The sequence below is a fragment of the Paramormyrops kingsleyae genome, chromosome 24, assembly GCF_048594095.1.
Source record: "Paramormyrops kingsleyae isolate MSU_618 chromosome 24, PKINGS_0.4, whole genome shotgun sequence".
In the NCBI taxonomy this organism is placed as follows: domain Eukaryota; kingdom Metazoa; phylum Chordata; class Actinopteri; order Osteoglossiformes; family Mormyridae; genus Paramormyrops; species Paramormyrops kingsleyae.
In genome coordinates, this window is record NC_132820.1 from 27,493,688 (window position 1) to 27,505,351 (window position 11,664).

The window sequence follows — 11,664 nt, forward strand, 5'->3', positions numbered from 1 at the left end:
TTCCATTTGCTGGGCTACTTGGCCCGTCAGTGTTTTGATGAGCTCTCAGAGACTCGGCACTGAGGCTCGAAGTCCTGGTGCCTTTGTCTGAAGTTGCAATAGCGGCACCTTCACCAGCATTCACCAATGCTTCCCCGCACTTCCCCATGCATCCTGCTTTGGGACAGGTGGGGGGAGTCAGGGCGTGAGCGGTGTTTAGCACTGCTCTTAGTCCATCATCCAACGAGGTCATCGGCAAGTGCTGTGCTTCTGTGAGAGGGCACTGGGTCATGGGCTGACATGTGGCTTCCCAAGAAATGCTGGGTCCATTTACCCACTGTAACATGCCTCAGCATGAGTCCTTGGGGGCTCATGCCTCACGGTAGCGGAGAGATACATGTAATCAGTGTATTTTTCACAGGCCAGGTGCTAATCTCTTACTCGCAAGCATCTGTACCTTTGCCAGTTCCCCTTATCTGCCTGATGGGAACACACACACCTTCATGGGTGGCTCACACCAGTTCTGACACTTTAAAGCTACACCGATAGTTTGGTTTAAGACACAGGGAGTCCTGATGCATTCGGATTCATGGAGTGATAAGACCATAATCACACGCTGGATGAAAGAGATGAAAGGCTTCCTGGCAGCCCCCACCCCGACTCAGCAGAAAGCTGAGGGCAGATCCGCTACTTCCCCTGAAGAGAATGGTAATCACATGGTATCCTACTGTTGGCACACTGGCAGCCAGGTGCAAGTCCCTGAATGGCTGAGTGGCAACAACAAGCAGGGGGAGGGTGACGGTCACCTAAGGTGGCACTCGGCCTGGTCCCTGTGCCCAGGATAGCGGCCACAACGTCACCACTACGAATGTGCTTGCTGTGAATGCCAAAGGAAACCATGGACTAGGAATCTGGCTGTAGCCTCATGCTTAACGAATAAGTATAAATCTAGACAGCAATACGATAATAGAATCATACTATGCATACAAAAAATATAATGAAATGTCATTCGAACAAACAGCCATCTACCTGTCCAGCATAGAGTCAGTGGGAGAGCAGCCTAGACCAGTTACATCCAAAGCCCTGTGCAACGCATATATGGTGAAATGGTGTGACCAAAACCCCAGCTTCTGGAAGACACATACCCTCTTTCCGGCGCTGCTGCATCCAGGAAGCTGTGTGTGCGAAGGATTTGCGTGCAAGTCCAGTGAGCCATCAAGCGGCAGCAAATGCGGCTTTCATCGCTCTCGGCCGACTGCGGAAGCGCCAATCTTTTCACACTCAGCAAAGCATGAGCACAGCACATCTGTTCGCATATGAATGAAAGAGGGGCACCTTTCCTGTGACGGTTCTGATCCATTCTCAGCAACACACAAGAAAATAAACCAACTTCTGGACTAAGGAGCCACAGATTAATGTGTCGGTGGCCAATCACAAGGCCGCTAATGTGTAAGTGCTTCAATATGACCAGAACATGGATGTTCCCATTAATATCCTTCAGAGTTCATGATGGGTAGCGAGTCCCAGCTGTTTATGGACATTAACAGCAGCTGTTCACAGAGTGATGGAGAGTGTGTCATTATGGCATGAGAACCAATGCATTTCTAACAGATTGCCCTCCATTAATGGAAGCAAGTACAGAAGACCAACCCAAACTAAACTGATGCTCATGTAAAACCTTCCTGCAGATCTTTGTGAGGCTGGGGAGAGGTGAGGGCATCCAGAAGTGCATCCTGTAAGGCGTTAGGATGAAGGTTCCCTTTGCAGCTGTTCAGAGCCGGCAGCCCACCTGCCTGCTGCCGTGTGTGAACCCGCGGGCCGTGTGGGCCGGCTATGCTGTCCACGGTGCTGACGGCAGCACTGAGCACTGCGTCCATGGTGCCGCATGTGGACCAGAGTCCACAAAAACGCTTTAATTTCACACCACAGACAAAACGGTATAACCTGTACACTGAAAAAAATGAAACATTGGATCAACTTAAAATATTACTTCATTTTTTCACACAATTTTTTCAAGTCAGTTCAACTTAAAGTAGTCAATCTAATACACAGGTGTCAAACTCCAGTCCTGGGGGGCCGGAGCCCTGCACATTTTTGGGTTTCCCCTCATTTAACACACCTGATTTAACTCCTTGTACTAATTACCACACAGTTCTTGAGCTGAATCATTTATGGTGGAACAGGGAAGGGACTAAGCTACACAGGGCTCTGACCCTCCAGGACTGCAGTTTGACACCCTTGCCATCGGGTGTTAAGTCAATGTGTCTCAACCTCTTCCCAAATTGCAAGCCCAAAATGGGTGGCCCATATCTGCCCCATTTTAATGTGCACTCATTTGAACTTATTTGGGCATTCAGCTGCTGTGTTTTACTAATCCACCATAATAAGAAAGACTCAGACCAACATAGCCTTTTCTCATTTAAGCATAATAGAAAATGTGTTTTCAATCAGGTTACAAACCAGTCATGTTCACCTGAGAACTGCATGTGGTGTAAAAGTGAGTTAAATGTATGGCACCAAGCGCGGATAATAAAGCTAGATTGTTTTAGACTGCATCTCATAATTATTTAGCAGTACTGAGAAAAGGTGAGAGCTTAATGGTGGAAGGAGTGCGTTTCTGCTAAAGCAGATATAATGGTTGGTGGCCTTATTGCTTTTAGACCACAACTTGGGATAGAAGAACAAATCAAATCACTTTGCTCATTTAATATTCAGTTTCATTTAGAAACCCACCACGATTGAGGATGGTATGGCACTGATATTAGTATTTACCACCTGTTGCTCTCACTATTTCCAGGTTGCCTGTGTTGGTGTATGTTAATTGGTCTGAGTAGTGCATTTTGATCCTATATATGTGTATCCACAAAGAAATCTTCTCAATTGTACAGGTCTGGATGCTTTTCCTAGAGAGCCCAAGCTTGGAAAAGGAACAAAGAAATTGATTTTCCTCTCAGCCAAATTCCCTCCTACTTAAACCATAGAAGATAACGCACAAGAACTATTTCTGTGGTTTTTGTTTTCTTGCCCTATTCATCACAATCGCGGTAGATAAAAAAAAAAATGAAAAATCTGTTAAGTCAAAAACAGTACTGTGTCATGCTATGCAAATATACATCCAGCACCATTGGTCTACAGGGGAGTGGGTGGTACCAGGAGCTGCACAGAAAAGGGTATCACAACTGCCCTAACACCTGTCCGCATATATTAATCATCCAAGGGCAGGACTGGCAATCAAACACAACCCCAACACCATTAAAATATATACCAATCAGGAGAATCATCCAATATGTTTCCAAGAGTTCTTCTGTCAATTTTTTTGATACCAACATGCTATAAAATCACATGTCAGCAGAAAAACCACCTGCACTACAGCTCTCTAATTACCAAGATCAGTTAGAACAGCAAAGCTTCAAAATGAAATAATAAAAAGCTGTAAGGTCCTTTTTGGTCAGAGTCTTTCTCATGATGGTGGGTAAATCTGGGATGGCTCTTCTGATCCTCATAACTTCTTGTGCGCATATTACAATGGGGCAGATATGTGGAGGTGGAGACTCATTGACTTAACACCCGATGGCAAGGGTGTCAAACTGCAGTCCTGGAGGGTCAGAGCCCTGTGTAGCTTAGTCCCTTCCCTGTTCCACCATAAATGATTCAGCTCAAGAACTGTGTGGTAATTAGTACAAGGAGTTAAATCAGGTGTGTTAAATGAGGGGAAACCCAAAAATGTGCAGGGCTCCGGCCCCCCAGGACTGGAGTTTGACACCTGTGTATTAGATTGACTACTTTAAGTTGAACTGACTTGAAAAAAATAAGTGTGAAAAAATGAAGTAATATTTTAAGTTGATCCAATGTTTCATTTTTTTCAGTGTATGTGCAGGATAGGTTGATTGATGAGTCTAAATTGACCCTGTAGTGTTTGCGGTGTCATTCACTAGTGTCGATCATCTGTGCTGGATGTGTTTTTAAGGTTGTGCTGTGGGGTGCTGTTATGATCGCAGGGCGAGCGAGCCGGAAAGCAGGAGAGCGGAGCCAGTAGGTAGGGCAAGACGAGGGTTTAATCAGGCGACAGGACTAACAGACTGGGAACAACGCATGACACTACAACGTCAATGACCGGACTGGGGATACAAACAGGAACGCGGACTAAATACACTGAACTAATGACAACAATCCGAAACAGCTGTAAAACACTGGGATTCCACATGAGGTTAACGAGGGGGCGTGGCACACATTAGGATCGGACGGAGCGGGGCATGACAGGTGCACCTGAGCGAACTCTGGGCAACTTGTTCTTTTGTTGGCTGTATTGGGGTGCAGCATATAGGTGTATGCCTTTTGAACAAACCCATGATTTATGTATTTTGATTGCTTAATAAAGTTAAAATATTTTTTATGTTTAACGTGTTATTTGGGGAACTTTCCTTAAGCTCTGACAAAATAAGGGTGGCCTAGTCTAATTGTGGCCTGCTAAAATTAGCTGAATATAACTTGGGCGCAGAAGATTAAAAAAAATATATATATATTTTTAAATTATGACCGCTTCGTAGGGTAATAAAATCTTCAGTTGTTTTTTACAGTACTCGGGGGCATTTTAACATTTTCGACCAATCAGCAAATATTATTTTGACATCATAGCTGGGAAACCAATGAAAAGTGAGACTCAACGTTCTAGATCTTTGGTTACGTAAACATCGGGTTGACACTCCCTATAAAAGAGCTGGGTACTGTTTCACTGCGTTCAGTTGGTGCTTCCAGCAGACATTATTATAATGTGCTGCTCTTGTTCCGTAAATTAAAATCCAAAGAAGAAAAAGAAAGAAAAAGAAAAACATCCAACGGAAAAAAAGAACATGCAAAGGGAAAAAAAAACAATCAAGGAAAAAAAAACATCATCCAAAGGAAAAAAAGGACCTGATATGGGTCTTCAGTAGAACTGAAGGGCAAACAAGGTAGGGGGAAATACAAATTTCGTTTGGCTAGAAGCCAAGGTAAGTGTTTTACCCGTTATTTTTTTAAAGCGGTTTTCAAAATGCTGCTTTATAATTGTTAGAGATAGTCAGTGTGACAATTAAGTGACCCAGTCAGCACAAGTACTGTATATCGGTGCGTGCTACGTCGCTGATACGTTAATTCTTGAAAGGTCGACATCTATAGTAGCATTTCAGGCTTTTGCACATTGGCACTGCTTAGCGGCGTTGAAACAGCTCCGTCCAGACGATGCGATCGCGACATTTTCCGTCTCAACAGCGATGAAAACGCTACATCTAAGTGAAACTCCGCGATGATTCCCCGACCCTCTTATTATCCTAAGCGAAAATATCCCGACCCTCTTACTATCCTACGCAATGATTCCCCGACCCTCTTATTATCCTACGCGAAAATATCCCGACCCTCTTACTATCCTACGCGGTGATTCCCCGACCCTCTTATTATCCTACGCGAAAATATCCCGACCCTCTTACTATCCTACGCGATGATTCCCCGACCCTCTTATTATCCTACGCGATGATTCCCCGACCCTCTTATTATCCTACGCGATGATTCCCCGACCCTCTTATTATCCTACGATTGCCAATAATTATTTCTACGTTTGCTTTAGTGTTGAACACGTATTAATACTAATATATTTTATTTATAATATATAAAAAATACAAAGGTGTTCGTTAAGAGTTTTTATTTAAAAAAACAAACAAAATATACAATGCACACGTTAAATAAAAAAAAATACAGAAAAATAAAAATACTGAAAGAAAAGAACTATCGAACAGGCCTTGTCAGCATGTCACGAGCCACTCTGATGGTTGTTTCAGCTTCGGCCTCATTTGGACTAGACACCATTTATTATACAGTAAAACTGGTCCAAGTCGCCGGCTTGTAACTCGTCTAAGTCGACGCTCAAGCAAAAGTAAATCGGAGCGGCTGTGCGAGGTAATTAAGGGAGCTTCTCCCAGGGTGGCGATCAGGCAGACAGGTCAAGGAACAGCAGGCGATAATCGTGGTCGTGGTCCGTAAGCGAGGGGCGACAGCCGAGAGATCCGTCCGACGAGTGAACACAGGACAGGAGAACAAGCGGGGAGGAGGACAGGAGGAATCGGGCTCAGCAGGACCGGTAGGTCAGGATCGGGAGCTGGACTGAGGGAAGGCACAAAAGGTAAGGATCTTATACAAGGTAAACTGGCAAGGCATGGGAGAGCAGGGAGACGGAGGACAGAGAAATGCTTGGTAAGGCTTCTTTTCATCAGCGCAATATTTCGGTTTGAAGTTCGCAGTTTGAAAATCGAGACTGGCCACTGATCCGTATAGGGCCGCCAGCACCACGTTTAAATCTAACCATGATGCATTGCATCAGGAGCAGAATGCATTGCTTTAAGCCAGCGCTGTAAACCCAAGGCACAGTGTGGATGAACACTTTCAAACTGGGCTCTAAAACCATCAAAACTAAAGCGGCATATTGAAACAAAGCACCCAAACTTATCGGAAAGTCTTCACCCTGTAGGATTACAAATTTATAAAATGTTTAATCTAGCTTCCAATGTAATAGTATATAAACTAAAAGAGATAGGTACATTGGGTTTTGCATTTTGAGGTAAAGATGGTGACATTCTAAGAAGATCTAGTCTGGTAGCCCAGGTGTCTGAGACATTAACACCAAGTGATGTTGATTACAGCAGCTGCAGTGTTGTGTCAGGGAAGGAAAAGCTGGACTCATGTGTCACACTGTAAAGTTGTTCCCCCACCGGCAGGGATAGGATAGGACACACAGACCAGTGAGGAGCCCAGGGAAGAACCGATTGCAACAGGCATCGGGGCCCAAACCCTGCGGTGAAGATTCCCACATAGGCCTTCCCCATCTATTAGGCCATCCTTACCTCACTGTTCTTTAGGTGTCATGGGATTTAAGAGATAGGGAAAGAAGGAACAACAGTAGACACAGATCGAACAGAGGATACAACCCTAGTGTTTGCAAGTTTTGTACAACAGATCACTAGGACCTAAGGATATAGAGAGACTATCCCAGAGCTTACCCTCAGCACACACAAATTTTTCTGAATTCAGAAGAGCTTTGATCAGCAAAATGCATCAGGAAGGTGTACCATGGGTCAAAGCGCTGCTGGCGGTACTGTGTAGTATGAGAGCATCACCTAACAGATCAGTAGGACTGAGCCCTCATGAGATTATTACTGGACGCCCAATGCCAGGTGTGATTGATCTTAGAAATGCTGAGCTACACCTTGCTTCAGATGCCCTGATCGCTTACTGTGAAAACCTCACAAAGGCAGTACAAATTGCCAGAGAGAGAGTTGAGTCGTGTTGGCAGACTCCACCAGAAGGTGGACACACAATCATCCCTGGTCAGTGGGTCATGATAAAATCGTTTAGAAACAAACCATTAGAGCCTAAGTGGCACAGACCACATCAAGTGATGTTGATTACAGCAGCTGCAGTGTTGTGTCAGGGAAGGAAAAGCTGGACTCATGTGTCACACTGTAAAGTTGTTCCCCCACCGGCAGGGATAGGATAGGACACACGGACCAGTGAGGAGCCCAGGGAAGAACCGATTGCAACAGGCATCGGGGCCCAAACCCTGTGGTGAAGATTCCCACATAGGCCTTCCCCATGTACTAGGCCATCCTTACCTCACTGTTCTTTAGGTGTCACGGGATTTAAGAGATAGGGAAAGAAGGAACAACAGTAGACACAGATCGAACAGAGGATACAACCCTAGTGTTTGCAAGTTTTGTACAACAGATCACTAGGACCTAAGGATATAGAGAGACTATCCCAGAGCTTACCCTCAGCACACACAAATTTTTCTGAATTTAGAAGAGCTTTGATCAGCAAAATGCATCAGGAAGATGTACCATGGGTCAAAGCGCTGCTGGCGGTACTGTGTAGTATGAGAGCATCACCTAACAGATCAGTAGGACTGATCCCTCATGAGATTATTACTGGACGCCCAATGCCAGGTGTGATTGATCTTAGAAATGCTGAGCTACACCTTGCTTCAGATGCCCTGATCGCTTACTGTGAAAACCTCACAAAGGCAGTACAAATTGCCAGAGAGAGAGTTGAGTCGTGTGGGCAGACTCCACCAGAAGGTGGACACACAATCATCCCTGGTCAGTGGGTCATGATAAAATCATTTAGAAACAAGCCATTAGAGCCTAAGTGGCACAGACCACATCAAGTGATGTTGATTACAGCAGCTGCAGTGTTGTGTCAGGGAAGGAAAAGCTGGACTCATGTGTCACACTGTAAAGTTGTTCCCCCACCGGCAGGGATAGGATAGGACACACGGACCAGTGAGGAGCCCAGGGAAGAACCGATTGCAACAGGCATCGGGGCCCAAACCCTGTGGTGAAGATTCCCACATAGGCCTTCCCCATGTACTAGGCCATCCTTACCTCACTGTTCTTTAGGTGTCACGCGATTTAAGAGATAGGGAAAGAAGGAACAACAGTAGACACAGATCGAACAGAGGATACAACCCTAGTGTTTGCAAGTTTTGTACAACAGATACTGCTCTGTCGTCTTGTTTTCTTTCCCCAGCAGTGGGGAGCTCGTGCCCTGACCACTCCCTCACTTTTAATGCCCCACAGTTTTTAATTGCAGTTCATACACACACATTCATACACACACACATGTACACACCTTACACATACACATATTGAGGTAGTCTGAGGGGGGGCCCCGTTTGATCCCCTCCCTATGGGCCAGCGCAGTGTGCCGGGTGTTGCGGGTGGTCCCGGAAGGGTCCGGAGAGTACCCGACACACCCACCGGGACCCTGACCCACATGGCACAACCGTAATGATAGTAAGTTGTAAATTTGTATTGTGCTGGTTGGTGTTGCGGTTTATTGTTATTGTTCTTATCACAGTTGCAGCTGCAGTTATCAGTTTTGTTGTTGCTGTTACTGTTGTTGCCGCTCGTTTGTTTTATTTTAGTTTCATTATTATTATTAATTTTTGTTTTTCTTTATTTGTTTTTGTGGTTTTTTTTTGTAATGGAAATTAAAAATAAAGCAGTCCTCCGCAGAGGGGGGGTGGTGGAGGGAATATATAAAAAAAACTTAAAAATACATCCCAAGCATACCGTCTGCCAGTAGTGGGGTGACATGCCTTGCCTGCTCACCCAGTTTAAATGCACCTGACCATCTATTCCTTTTCTATTCCTCTGACAATACTGACCATCTAGTCCTTTTTTTTGGGGGGGAATAGGGTGGGGCGTGCAGGATTCCTCCGTCTGCCCGCGGTGCCGAGCTCGTGTCCTGACCTGACTCGTGTTTAATTGCACACACTTCAGTTACACACACACACACATTCATACACACCCACCTGTGTTTTAAAATGATGTGAGGGGGCTATAGGGCTCTCGAAGAAACAAACAGGCACACTTAGGTTCACTCAAAAACCATTGGCATGGATGAGCAGTTAAACGTTTCTGTCTTTCAGAGAGAAGTACAATTGCCATGACTCAACCACCAGATTTGTTAGTCAAAGGTTTTGGACCTTGTACACTACTCTTCATACCATGATGCACTTAGTTACTAGTGTTTTTTTTTCCTTTCGAAATGTATTGGAGTGTAATTGTCTTAATGTGCATGGAATACTGGAATTGTACAATGAATTAAAGATGAAGGCAATATAATAAAAATGCTAACCTTGTATTTTTTCTTCTGTTTTAGTAATTGCTGTCTGATGGCTGTGAGGGATGGGTGGGGCGAGGAAGACTCAGGGACTGGAAGTGGGATTAAAACTGAGGATAACATGCTCATTCTTTTTTGTATTGTTTACAATTTTCCTTCCCTCAGAAAAGAGGAGTTTCCTGCTATATCTATAGAGATTCTGATGCTGCTATTTTTGTTAATAAGTTTGTTGTTCTTTACAAGTTGTATTGTGTTTTTGTTAAGTGTATATTTAAATTTACACAATTCTGTATTCAATAAATGCTAAGTTGAGAAATTTTGTGTATCGTTTGTCATTATTAGTGGGATATTTTAACATGCATATAAAGGGGAAAACGTCTAATTATCGGCCAAAAAAAACCGGCAGCATATATCGGCCATCGCCTGACCCTGACTCCTAAATATCGGCATCAGCTATTGAAAAACCCATATCGGTCGACCTCCATGAGTCATAGTACATTCAGTCCAATTCATCCATCGAGTTAAGTCACACCTCCACACCCACTTGAGGGGGCACTCTGGCAGATGCGAGGATGGGAATGTTCTCTCCCCTATAACACCCCCTCCAGAAGTACATCTCACTCCAGTTCACATTTGCTCCTGTTCACAATGATGAAGCAGGATTTGTTGGCTGGACAAGTGAAGTTGTCCTGCTGCCGGGTCTCGGTGCTGTTTTTCCACCTAAGCTTGAAGGTGGAAATGTGTTCCATCTTGGTCCCTGGGACTGCAGCATAGCCGAACATCACCAGCAGTGTCGGCCACACCCACCACCAGAACCATCCTATACACATAAAGAAGAACTCACATGCACATTAGTTTTCTCATAACTAACATTTATTAACTGGGAGATGTCGGCAATTTTGGCGCCTGGCTCCATAACATCCACGGTGTTATCTTGTCCCATAGCTATAACTTCTGCAGGTTTAGGTGGTTCGTCTTATTGTTGAACCCACATACCTGTGTTTTTATTCTCTTTACTTATTTCCAGACTCGCTCCCATAATTCTTTACCGCAAACTTCCTTGTTCCTAATTTTCCAATTTTGATTTCTCCACGTAGGCATCCAAACAGGTATACCATTCGCTACTGACTGAGAATCAGTATACAAATAACAATCATAATATGAATTCTAGGTCATAGTAGGACATCGTGTCCTATTGTCATCTGTTCCATTTCTAATAATGTCCAATTACATGCCAGAAGTTGTTTTTTTTCAGATATCTCCTGCTACCCTCCGGAAATTCGGTATTGCTTCAATTTCACTACCTTGTTTGCAAGACATATAGGGAAAGGTTGCATTTTCACCTTCCCCACCAATACCGGTCACGCTGTCACTGTACCTCTGAATTTAAATTGTCTATCCCCCTCCTGCAGAGTGTGAATTACCCTCCATAATTGGGGGGTACTGCCTTCATGACACTTCTATGACCATTACGGTCCGCTACCGCGTCAATACGAATAGTCGCCACCAGGATCAATGTTAAGAGTGCAAGATGCGCTAGGAGTGTTTACTAACATGTATGTAACACACAGTCATGGTCTGGACATGCGACAAAATGAGAATCAATACAGAAGATCTCATTATCCTTATCCCTATCCAAAAGAACTTGGTTTTGATAACTCCCAGGAATTATCCTAGGAGAAGTATACTAGTAAAAGTAATAAGCCTATACATTTACAAACAGCCTGGTCTGGTCCAGCAGTCTGGTGTTATTCCTGCCCTCTCAGTCCCCCCAGCTCCAACAGCCTTCAGAAATACATATTTAAATGTTAGGCTAATATCTGTCTTGATGATGCAGTAGATCTTAAAGTACAGCTTAATTTCTAACTCACCTCCTGCCATCTCCCTGCTACCTGCTCACTGTGCTCATCCTGCCATCTCCCTGCTACCTGCTCACTGTGCTCATCCTGCCATCTCCCTGCTACCTGCTCACTGTGCTCATCCTGCCATCTCCCTGCTACCTGCTCACTGTGCTCATCCTGCCATCTCCCTGCTATC

At 44.5% G+C, this 11,664-nt stretch overlaps 1 long non-coding RNA gene across 1 annotated transcript; it reads left to right on the forward strand.

Annotated features, from left to right (window-relative positions):
* The first annotated feature begins 2,207 nt into the window (after window positions 1-2,207).
* LOC140582429 (uncharacterized) lies at window positions 2,208-9,943 on the forward strand. Its single transcript, XR_011985398.1, has 2 exons — window positions 2,208-6,130; window positions 9,667-9,943. It is a non-coding gene; the product is annotated as an uncharacterized lncRNA (long non-coding RNA).
* The last annotated feature ends 1,721 nt before the right edge of the window (window positions 9,944-11,664 follow it).